Consider the following 13,699-nt stretch of genomic DNA (forward strand, 5'->3'; position numbering starts at 1 on the left):
AAAGACAGGAAAGGAAACATACTAGTAATTACTTAAAGAAAACCGAATTTCGAACAATTAGAACAAGTACGCACTCGTCACCTCATGTACAAGGTATTTCAATTACCAAATATACCAATCCTAAGGGGAAAGTCTCCCACATAAGGTTAGATAAGCCACTTACTTTGAACTAGCTCAAAATCAACCCGAAACCACCTTCTTGCCACGAGTACTCGACTCCAAATGACCCAAATCTATTCAATTCAATTGTATAATGTGAATAACACTTCAAGTAACTGATTCTACAATTAAAGTCTAAGCTAATACACGAAATTATGTAAAATGACCAAAACACCCCTCGGGCCCATGTCTCAGAATCGGGTAAAATTTATATTTTCAGAATCTTCACACTCTCACGAGTCTAACCAAATCAAAATTATCCCAATCCGATATCAAATCCCAATCAAACCTCAATTTCTTGGTCTAAGAACTTTTCGCCCAATTTCCACCAAAACTTCAAAATTAAAGGATGAATTTAAGTGTAGATTCATGGAATTATTCTAAACCGAGTAGGAATTACTTACTTAAATCGCCAAGGTGAAAATTTCTTCAAAAATCGCAATCTCCCGAGCTCTTAAGTTCCAATTATGAATTATGGCCCAAACCCTCGATTTTGGGGTTTTTAAATCTTCCTAGGGATTCCCTTAATCGCAAACGCGGTCAAACCTTTGCGTTCGCGAAGCACAAATTGACGTTGACCATTTTACTTCTTCGGGAACGCGTCCCCTTCTTCGCGAACGCGAAGGCTCAGCTCCCAGCCCATCGCGAACGTAGCTCCCTTCTCGCTAACGCGTAGGTCAAGACCCCAGCCCTTCGCGAACGCGAGACCTCCCTCTCAAACGCAAAGGCCAAACCTTCAACTCCACATCCTATCCCTTGGCGAACGCGATGGCCGGTCGTGAACACAAAGAACAACTGGTCTGCAACACAACAAAAGTTTTTCCGCAACTTCAAACATCAAGAAATGGTCTGGTTAACCACCCAAAACTCACCCGAGGCCCCCATGACCTAAACCAAACATACCAATATATCCTATAACCTCAATCGAACTTGTTCCAACCTTAGGAACGCACAAAACAACATCAAAACACCTATTTCTCATCGGATTCAAGCCTAAGAATTCCAAAAACTATAAAAAATATGCTTTTGATCAGAAAGTCTATCAAACCTCGTCCGAATGACCTGAAATTTTGCACATATGTCCCATTCAACACTACGGAGCTACTCCAACTTCCAGAATCCATTATGACCCTCGGATCAAAATCTCGCCATCGAACCGGAAACTTCAAAAATTCAACTTTCCGCATTTCAAGCCTAAATTAGCTACAAACCTCCAAAATATAATCCGAACACGCCCCTAAGTTCCATATTACCCAACGGAGCTAACGAAACCATCGAATTTCCATTCTAAGGCCGTATTCACACTATTCCAACTACAATAAACTTTCCAACACTTAAGCTCTCATTTAGGGACTAAGTGTTCCAAAACTCTCCGAAACTCAAAACCAAACATCCTGGCAAATCAAAATAGAAGAAATAAACTTGGGAAAAGCAGTTAATGGGGGATTGGGGCATAAATGTTTCAAACGACCGGATGGGTCATCACAATTTTTTATAGTGACAGTCTATTATATATAAATTGTGTAGTGACAGTCTATTTAGGCCTCATTTGTTTTTTTAAGATTAAGACGTCTAAATCTGAATACACATCTGAATATCAAGATGTGTATTAAGATTAAGACATCTGAATCTAAATACAGATCTGAATATGTTAAGATATATATTAAGATCTGAATACTAAATAATTAAGACTGTTTGATTTTTAACATTTGAATGTATAAAAGTTAACTTTATTTGAAAACTAATAAACATAAAATTCAAATGAAATACTAACTAATCTAATATTCTATCAATACAATATATACTTTTTAAAAATATAATAGTTGTTGGTGGTGATGGCTAACGGGTGAATGTTGACTAGATGAGGTGGTTGGTGGTAGTTTTGGCTGATGATGGTGGTTCATGCTAGTAGCTTGTAGTGATTGGTAGTAGTGGCGATTATGATTAAGGATGGTGGTGGTGATAGTTAATATGGCGGGTGGTGGCAGTAGTTGTGACTAAGGCCTCATTTGTTTGCACTTAATAGAAGTCTGAATCTTAATTATTCAGATCTTAGTTATTAAGTGTGTTTGGTTTTAAAGTCTGAATCTCAATTAATCAGATCTTAATCATTAAGTGTGTTTGTTTTTTTTACTTTACAGCCAAATAATGGGTCTGAATAGGTCTGTATGATTAAGATCCATAACAACAACAACAACAACAATATTCCCAGTATAATCTCATATGTGGGGTCTATGGAGGGTAAAGTGTACGTAGACCTTACCCCTACCTGGGGATACGGTCGTCATTAAGATTCTATCATCCATATTCATTATTAATTGTCGTCACCACCTACCACCACCACCACCACTACCATACCACGACCACCACAACCATCATCCTCAATCATAGCCACCACCATAATCGATTACCAACACCCACCATCTACACCACTCCCACCACCAACATTCTCAAACACAAACAACACTCATCCACCTCAACTACCACAACTAACCACCCCATCACCATAAAAACTGCACATCATTATTAACTACCACCACCCACCACCACCTTCCTCAATCACAACTACCACTAACCCTGCTATTATTAACTATCACCACTCACCACCACCATCCTCAATCATAATCGCCACTACTACTAATAACCACTAGCTACTATCCTTAACCACAACCATCAACCAAACCTACCACCAACCGACACCTCTAATCGACATTCACAAGCACCACCATTAGCCATCACCACCATCAACTACTATATTTTAAAAAAAAAAATTATTGATAGAATATTATATTAATTAGTATTTCATTTAAATTTTTTGTTTATTAATTTTCCAATAAAGATAAATTGTATACATTCAGATGTTAAAAATCAAACAGTCTTAATCGTTTAGTATTCAGATCTTAATACACATTTTTATATTTATATGTGTATTCAGATTCAGATGCCTTGATCTTAATAAATATTTTAATATTCAGATGTGCATTCAAGTTCAGACGTCATAATCTTAAAAAAAAAACATAAAAATAAATGAGGCTATCAAAATCTTTACTGACTATATTAAAATTTGGGATAAAGAACACTTTGGCAATATAATTAAGGATAAAAAAAATACTCCTAGCTAGATTAAACGGTATCCAAAAATCCCCTCATTATAACCATAGTTTCTTTCTTCAAGAGTTGGAAGAGGACCTTCTCAAAGACTACAATAACATACTTAAACTTGAAGAAGACTATTGAAAATTAAAGTCTAGAATTAATTGGCTAAATGAGAGAGATGCTAACACTAGGTTTTTCCAAATTAGTACCTCTAATAGGAAGAGACAAAACCACATTAGCTTCTTTAGGAACAATGAAGGCGCATGACTAGATAATCACCAAGATATCCTTAAGATAATTCAACTAGTTTTCATATGTTACATAGTTCAACTAGTTTTCATAATGTTGACCTTACACCATTAGATAATGCCTTACTTGATAGTGAAATTAATACAGCTATTTTTTCGTTCAAGCCTTTTAAATCTCCGGGGCCTGATGCATTACACCCTTTTTAAATCAAAAATACTGAATTTTTTTAGGAATCTCTGTAGGGCTTTCTGTCACAAAATTTTTAGTGAACATGCCATCCCTCCAAAGATCAATACTACCTATCTCTGCCTAATTCCAAAATTTCCCAATGCAAAAAACCTCAATAATTTTTGGTCAATTAATCTATGCAATACTATTTACAAGATTATCACAAAAATTATTGCAAACAGGCTAAAGCCAATGCTTACTACTCTCATAAGCCCTACTAAATCTAGCTTCGTTAAAAAATAGAAGGGCTCGTGACAATGCCATTATTATGCAAGAACTTATTCATCAATTCAAAAAAATAAAAGGAAATAATGGCAAAATGCTGGTCAAAATTGACCTTGAAAAGGCATTCGATAAGTTAGAATGGTCCTTCATATACAAGACCCTTTTATACTTCAAAATCCCCCCAAAAATGTCCAAACTAATTATGTCATGTATATCTACAACATCCTCATCTGTTCTAGTCAATGGAAGAAAAACCAAGTTTTTCCACCCATGTAGGGGCAGGAAGGGTAACCCAATGTCCCCCTATATATTTATATTGTTCATGTAAATGTTATCAAATTACGTAAACCATCTAGTGGACATTAGGACATAGGATCTTGCTATGATGGGCAAAGATAGCCCTCCTCTATCTCATCTTTTCTTCGTAGATGACTTGGTTTTAATTGGATAAGCCAACAATATAACCACATCATCCATTCAGTCTGCCTTTAAGAACTTATGCGACCTATCCGGGGAAACTGCAAACTACGATAAATCCAAAATAGTTTTCTCAAAAAATTGTAACAAAATAACTAGCTCAAATATCTCACTTTCCCTTGGGATAAAAGTATATAATACTTTTGGTAAATGGTTGGGTTCCCTATTATAAATAATAACCCCAATCACAAAGATTACCAATTCATCATTCACACTAGGAGAAGTAAACGTTCTGGGTAAAAATGTGATAAATTACTGGCTGGTAGAAGTACTTTAATAACATCAAATCTCTCTAGTCTACCAGCATATTACATGCAATACACGTTGCTCCCTCCTAAAACTCTTAAGAAAATTGACCAAATTCAAAGAAATGTTCTTTGGGGTACAAGTGATCATAAAAGGAAGCTTCACCTTGTCAATTGGATTTGGTTACTAGAAAAAAAGAAGAAGGAGGATTAGGGTTAAGAAAAGCTCGTTCTAAGAACCTAATCTTATAAGCCAGTCTAGCCTAGAGATTAGCTAACAACACCACCAATTTATGGGCAATTACCCTCCTTATAAAGTACTCTCATAAGCTAAGTGAAAACCGCTCGTTCATTTGGAATAATATCATTAAGGGATGGAAAATATGCCAAAAAGGTATGACATGGTCCATCCACAATTTCTCCTCTCTTAATCTGTGGGAAAATAGATGGATCCCAAACTCAAATACCCTAAGAAGCTATGTCATTGGTCCCCTAACCAAAGACGAAGACTCTCTTAGAATATGTGATGTTAGATCCGAAAATAGGAGAAAATTGGAAAAAATTACCTTTGTTATCCCGGATGAGATAGTTGGCAATATTCTCTCAATGCGATAACAATAAGGATTCCATATCCTGGGATAGCAATACGAATGGGATCATCACGACTAATTCTTGTTATGAACTAGTTGAAGGTAAAAATCCTCCTCAAATAAACTCAAACTAGGTATGGAACTTGCATTGCCCTAACAAAATCAAATATTTCTTATGGCCTTGTAACCTCAATAGACTACCATATAGAAATTATCTATCCCAAATAAGCTTGAACATATATGATCAGTGCACAATTTGTCGTAAAGAACCAAAATCTCTTATGCACATCTTCTTCACCTGCCCTCATGTCCATACTCTATGGCAAAAACTAGGCATTAATACTAGTAAATTCCAACCAAAATGCCAAAATTGGCTTCAATCTCTTGCATAGGAAAATCCAAAAATTCCAAGCCAAATTCTGACTTGGAATACTTTATTCCCTTTTGTAATTTGGAATATTTGGCTTACAAGGAACAATAACAATATAAACAATACTACCATTCCACTATCCCTTAATAAGATCATTAACCAATCTATCGAATATATTCTATTAACAGATAAAGAATCCAATTGGGATAGGAAAATCAACCTAACAATCAGTTGGATTAGACCTCATTTTGGTTGATATAAGCTAAATATAGATGGTTGTTACATCTCACATTTTTCCTACGTTAAAGTTTTGCCTTAAGTTAATTGACGTAGACTCGAGGGTGAGATAATTTTGATGTTTGTATATTTACACTATTTATACAAGCGATAAATAAGTGTCATGAAGGATAAATGAGTACAAGGATTAAAGAAAACGAGTTTCGTTGAAAGTGGACAATTTGGAATAAAATATGGGTCAAGCAACAATACCCGATAATTATGAACTAGTACCATGCAAGATACCATGTGACTGTGGTAGTATAATATATAAAATATATATGAAGTATGTTTAGAAATAATTAGGATTTTTATTAATTTCGGACAATTTTTAGATTATGCGGGTAATTAATTAATTTTTGGGTAACAAGACATTACTCAATTAACTAATAAGTGGATAAAAATTATAAATTCTATCACCCTCCCACGTGGCACAAGGTCACTAATTAGGAAGGATGATTCATGTATAGGTATCTTGAAGATAAGTCTTAAAATAAGTCTTGCAAAATCTTACCCAACAGACAAAAGAATGTGAAAAGCAAGTCTTAACTAAAGACATAAGAGTGTTGGATTCCATTATTTTGAACAAAATATTAGGAATCACCTTGATGTAAAAAGTTTGATTTTTGGAAAGGTTTCAAAGTCACTTGGTCTTTAAGAAAAACGTTGAAGAAACAAGAACAGAATCCATTCGTTCAAATTCAAAGCGCAGATACTTAAATCAGATTTTTGGATCCTAAATTCAATCCACGAAGGTTTCCAACGGGATAATTATACGGAGTTGTTCCTACTTCAGGTATGTTAAGGCTAAGCTCTTCCTTCATTTTGCATGATTCCGTAATTACACAAGTTTGATAATGAGACATAAAGAAAAATTCATGTCCCAAAATTTACATATATTTTCCTAGTTTTGTAAGTTACAATATTCTCCTTATTGGGATTTCATATTCAATTGAGTATTTTCTTCTTCTAGTCAATAGAGTAGAGAATTTACATATGCATAGTATTAAAAGTATTTTCATTACCATCAAGCTATAATCGATGGGCAGGCCCCTATGGGCAACCTCAGATCATATGGTAAGTTATATACTGAGCCTGCTGTGGCCGAGCGCCTACGAGTGAGCCCATTTGGTCGAGATACAGAGCCTAGTATGGCCGAGCGCTTATGAGCGAGCCTACTACGGCAGAATATATATATATGGATACCATGCCTTATAGGGCCGGACAACTATTTTACTGACTATATTGAGAGAGTTGAGTCAGTATCAGCAGATGAGCATATTTTTAGATTTTCTTTCACTCCCATTTGTTTTCAGTTATACTTTTATTAGTTAAGTTTCACGTTCAGTATATTACCTTACATACTCGGTACATTATTTTGTACTGACGTCCCTTTCTGGGGGCGCTGCATTTAATGCGTGCAGGTTCGGACATACAGACGAGTAGACCTCCTCAGTAGGTGTATTCTTGATTTTAGCCTCATAGGTAAGCTCCCCGGCTTTCGGAGTTGCCGGGTCTAGCAGTTTGGAGTACATCTTATGTATATATGTAGCTGGGTTAAGGGTAGGTTGGGGCCCTGTTTCGATCACAGTACATCCATCAATAGAGGCTTGTAGATATATCAAGTCAGTTAGTGCAGTATATTGGGCTTATAGGCCTTGTATGTATATTTTGTTGGCTTGTCATTTGTAGTAATTATGACGGCCTTGCCGGCCCATGTTTATGTTGACGTTTAGTGAGCGTTAGTCTCTATTCAGTTTTATATTTTGCATCGCACATTATCTTGAAATGTGACCCATTGGGAAAATATGACATTACAAGTTTAAAGTCTCTTAGTCGCAAGTGGTATGCAAGGATAGGTGAGGCGCATGACAAAAGTTGTATCAGAGCAGTTCTATCCTAGGGAGTCTACAAGCCATGTCTAATAGGGTCTTGTTTATAGATGTGTGGTACACCACATTATATAAGCAGGGGACTACAAGGCATTTAGGAGTTAGTTACCCTTCTTTCAAATCTAAATCGTGTTGTAGCACTGAGTTATATGAAATTTGAGTTAAGCTTTCGTGTTGACGTTTGCATGCATAGATGACGGTAACTAGGAAGGCTACGGCTAGCCAGAGGAGAGAAACAACAGTAGGTGAGGGGACAAGCAGGGTACCCCCAACAGATGGGGCCCAATCGGAGTCGCATGGAGAGACCTCTACCTAGCGATTACCGGCTCCTTCACCACCTGAGGAGATTCCTAGGGAGGCCATACATCCAGTTCCCCCTCCGCTTCCATCAGATTAGGACTTGAGGAGTGCGGTACATTTGTTGGTATAGTTGGTAGCTACTCAGCAACAGGCTAGGGCATCTGCTAGTTGTAAAGTCCCGAAAAATTTTGCTAAGCAATTTAAGATTTTGTGGTGCCAAGATAGGCTAATTATTTTATTTTCTGTGCAAATGAGGATTCATGATATAATGGATATCAATTGGATATGCTAATAAGCGTTTAAGTCTAAGCCAAGTTGAAAAAATTGCATGATAGACTAAAACTCCAAATAATATAATGTAGTAGATGATGCACAGCCTATAACATGAAAGGCCTTTGAGTCTAGTTTCTAACGCTTCAAACCGTTCGTCATTTGGACTTTCCTACAAGAAGTTATGACCACATTACCAAAGGCTGGAGGAGGACTGCACGGAAGCGAAGCATCCGAGGCAGCATCCAAAAAGAGGAGCTGGCAGTGAAGTGCTGCCAAAGCATCTAGGTCAACATCCAAGCTCCTGAGTGGAGTGAAATGGGGATGCATCCGAGGCAGCATCCGAAATCTGGGCTTACAAACACAATTTCGGGATTCATTTTCTCCCATTTCTTTTGGACGACTCTTAGGGTCTTCCTCCACTCTCTCAAAACCTCCAACCCTACTTGGTGTAAAATTCCATCATTTCTACACTAATATCGATGAAATCTACTCATGAAACACATAGATAGTCAAGAAATTCCTTCAAGAACTCAAAGGAGGGTTTGCAAGATTTCTTCCAAAAGGTAAATCCTACACCCTTAGACTTACATATATGGTTATATTATGAGAATATGAGTATGAATTAAGTATTTGTACTCTTGGTGTGGTGATTGGGAGCCATAAGTTTCCAATATAAATATATAATTATTTTAGAGATTGAAAGGTGATTATTTGATAAGATTTGTTGGTTGGGTGTGAATGGATGGTCATACATATGTTATTGGAAATTATAAATTGGGTAGGAATGATGGTGCAATAAATTATTGGTTAATGGTGATAATTGGATGAACCAATACTATAGTTATGAGGTGTAAAGATCTATACCTACAAGGTGTTTGATAATATGCCTAAATGGCATAAGTTATGGAATTTATTACTAATATTGCACTATTGAATGTTGTATTGTAGATTGAAGTTGATTAAGTGTATTGGATCATTATAATATCATTAAGGGGCAAATTTCAGGTATGTATGGCTAAAAACCCCTCTTCTTAGAAATTGAGCTCCCATGGTGTCCCCGCATATGTTGTAAGTCCGGAATTTGATTTATGAAGTATTTGTTATTTCAAGGGATTTGGTGTTGCAAGAATATATGTGAAAGGTGTGTCTCAATGTGTTCAAAGTGCTATTCTTGGTAATTGAGGATATGTGAAGAATGTGAATAATATGCTAAATTACCTAGATTTCTAGTCAAGCTAAATTGTGATTATTATACTGAATCATGAGAATTCCCCTATATGCTTATAACATGAATTGCTCTTATATGAGCCCATTATCTTAAACTGCAAGTTTGATATTGAAAGTGAAAGTGATGTGGAATGAGAGTTATGAAATATGGCCTAGTGCCAAGTATGATGTGATAATTGTGGCCCCAAGTGTCGATAAACTAATACATGTGAAACCAAAGATTGAAGTGAGATGGTTAACGGAAAAGGGTAACGTCTTGTAAGACGGCTTAGCCAATCGGTCCGTGATCGGACACCATGTTATACACACATGGTGATAATGCAATGATAATTGAAACTGGAAAATGAGACTGAAATAAGGGTAACGTCTTGAAAGACAGCTTAGCCGATCGTACCGTGATCGGACTCCGCTCAAGAAAGCGGTGGTATTGTAAATAATGATGAACAGTATTAAAAGACCCAAACTAAAGCTGTGGAAATTATGTGAAAATTGTGATTCCTTTTATCTGATGATGTAGTGGTTGTTTAAAGCCTTTGTTTAATCCTTATGATTTCTTTGTCTTTGTATGGTTGTTCTTTCTAATAAGACGGTGTATATTTATACATACTAGTGCTATTCGATGGCACTAACGTCCCTTTTGCCCGGGTGCTATGTCTTTAAATGGATGTAGGTGTTTCTATAGCATGCAATGTTGGTCACAACTAGTGCCCCATCATCTTTTCAGCTGACTTGGTGAGACCCACTTCGTTTCGGGGTCATGTTTCATCTATTTATCATGTACATTGTATTTGATGTATAGCCGGAGCCTTATTGCCGGCATTTCTATATTACTCTTCAGTTGTATTTAGAGGCTCCGAAGATAGGTTGTGGGTAGTGTCGGGTATTGGAATTAAAGTAAAAATATTGATGATTCGCAATGATGTATAAAACTTGTAATATCTTCCAAATTGTGAACGAAGTTGATAATGGAAATGAAATAGAATTGTTAATGACATATTTATAGAATTTGATTAATGGTGTACATTTCCTCTTTATTCAAAAACAAAATTGGGTAGTATGAAATCTAACAGGCTTGCTTAGTCGGGGTTACTCAGTTGAGCGTCGGTCGCGCTCCTCGGATTTTGGGGCGTGACAAACTTGGTATCAGAGTCTAAGGTTTTAAAGTGTCCTAGGATGTCTCAGAGCCGTGTCTAGTAGAGTCCTTCTTATGGGTGTGTTGTCGACCACATCTATAAGTTGGAGGCTATATGGGCATTTAGGAATGTTACCCTTCTTCAACACTCCTGATCGTGTGATAAAGCTTGACAATAAGATTATCTTCTAACTCATGCATTGAGATTTAAGATAAGTTGACAATATGCTCATTACCTTAAATTTCATACTAATGGAGATATCTTTCTTGTTTGTCTTTATGATGATGATCGTATTTTTACGGGTAATAACTCATGTTTGTTTGAAGTTTTTAAGAAGGATATGTCCCATGAGTTCGAGATGATAGATGTAGGGCTCATGTCATACTACCTGGGCCTAGAAGTGAAGCAAATGGAGGATGGAATTTTTATCTCTCAAAAAAACTTTACAAAAGAGATATTGAAGAAGTTCAACATGCTCGATTGCAACCCCGTGAACACGCCGATGGAGAGTGGGACAACATTGTCCAAGTTTTAAAGTTGATTTCACATTTTCAAAAGTCTTGTGAGAAGTTTGAGGTACTTGACTTGTACAAGGCCAGATACACTCTTTGCAGTTGGAATAGTAAGCTTTTTCATAGAAGCTCCTACCTCCACTCATTTGATAGTCACTAGAAGTATTCTTCGTTACCTGAAAGGTACGATTGAATTTGGGTTATTTTATTCTTCTTCTAATGACTTCAATCTTATGAGATTTTGTGATAGTGATTATGCGAGAGATATTGATAATTGAAAAAGTACAACTAGTTTTGTATTTTTCTTGGGTGATTTTGTTATTTCTTGTAGTTCAAAGAAACAATCCATTGTTATACTCTCGACTTGTGAAACCGAATACGTAACAGCAACATCATGTACCTGTCATGCTATTTGGCTAAGAAGATTATTGAAGGAACTCAATTTTCCACAAATTGAAGCTATAGAGATTTGTATTGACAACGAATCTGCACAAGCACTCGCGAAGAATCCGGTGTATCATGATCGAAGCAAGCATATAGACACAAGGTATCACTTCATCAAAAAATGCATTGCTAAGAAGGAAGTCGAGCTCAAGTATGTGAAGTCTCATGATCAAATTACAGATATCTCCACAAAGCCTCTCAAGTTTAAAGATTTTGAGAGATTGAGATCTTGTCTTGGAATAAAGAGAAAAATCAAAATTAATGGAGAGATTTATGGGACCTATTAAAATAAAAAATAAATAAAAGAAAAAGCAAAACAAAAGTTGGCAACATGTTGCAATGCAACAAGTTGAAATGGACGATAACAAGATGGCAATTTGCAGATTGCTGCAAATTGCAACGAATGAATTTGATTGGCTCAGTTGGACGGCTCCTTGGCTTATGAATAGAGTCATTCTGTTTCATTTCAAGTACACCAAAAATGAGGGAAGCCAGAGAGAGTAATCCACAGATTATAATTTATGAGATAAATATTGAGTGGGAATAATATTGTAGTTGAGGTGTTTAAAATAAAGAGTGTTATTTCTTTTGAAGTTGTAGTAATCTCTTAATACTACCAAATTATAATATTATAGTGGTATTATATTACTCCACTCGGGTATTGTAATTTATCCCGTAAAAATATTTGGTATCGTTGTTATTCTCTTGTGTCATTGTTATATACCGTGAATAAGTGGGATATTAGTTTTTCCAACACTAAGTACTTTCCCTAAAATAATGATACACTCCGATGTTTGCCTCATTTATGATGTTGTCTTGCAATCTGTTTGTTCTTCGTATTGTTGGTCATTCTATTGGTCGTCATATTTGCACTAATTAGGGAGTCGAGTTCAAGAATAAAACTATATACAGTCATATCTTTGTATATATTTTCTTTGATGAAGCTACCTTCAGTGTTGACTTTGAGTATGCCCGTAGGAGGTGTTTGCCACGTGACTTGATTCTAGATTTGTACATGTTTGAGTCTTTCTATCTTGTTACGGTAAATAGGGCACTGGACCTGGCTTTCCACACTAGGTATAACCTTAGCAATTGCATGCATTGATAATCCAGATCCCTTGGTACCTCATAGTGTTGTAATTGAATTTTTTCTTGTTGCCATACCTACAAGAGGTCCATTATTTCCAGATATTTTCCCAGCAAATGATAGTGGGTCCTTTGTCTTGTAGATTAATGTTGTTCAAACTATCTTGAAGCGTTTCGTTCTTTTCTAGTTCTCTAACTGACTCGACTTTCACTAAATTTTTACTTCAGCTTCAAGGTTAATTTGATCAGTACTAATAGTGTTCTCTCTACTACTAACATGTCGAGAAACGAGTTAGTACGTGCAAGTACAAGTCCTAGACCAACTGTAAATATACATTGACACTCTTATTCATACAGGAACGATGTAACACATAACCTTCCTGGTACTTCACACTTCCTATTCTATAATTATCATACCCAATTAATTAAGAAGAATTAAACTAAAGCCATTCGTCCAACCACTTTAATTAAAAATAGCCGGAGGATATATAGTATATAAATAATTTATATAAAATATGTGCATAACCGTGTATAATTTATGTATACTAATTATGAAAAGTAAACAATGAATCCAGTAAGCTATTTATGTAAAAATCCCATTAATTAACTCAGATTTTAAACTAATTTGGGTCTATGTCGATAAGTAACTGATATTTTATACTTCAATATCACACAAGACGGAGGATGATTTGTGTGGTATCCAATTATTGCCTAATTTGATTATAGAAGGAACTGGTTCTTCTATGTGTTCCTACTACTACTGTTGCAGAATAATAAATACAGAAAATAAAGAACACAGAGATTTTACGTGGAAAACATTTGGCTCAAAAGGTGAAAAAAACACGATCTACCTTCCAGTAAGATTTTTCCAAAATCTCCACTAAAATCATTGAGCCAAAAACCGCATTTACAAAAAA

This window comes from Nicotiana sylvestris, chromosome 9 (assembly GCF_000393655.2).
Source record: "Nicotiana sylvestris chromosome 9, ASM39365v2, whole genome shotgun sequence".
NCBI lineage: Eukaryota > Viridiplantae > Streptophyta > Magnoliopsida > Solanales > Solanaceae > Nicotiana > Nicotiana sylvestris.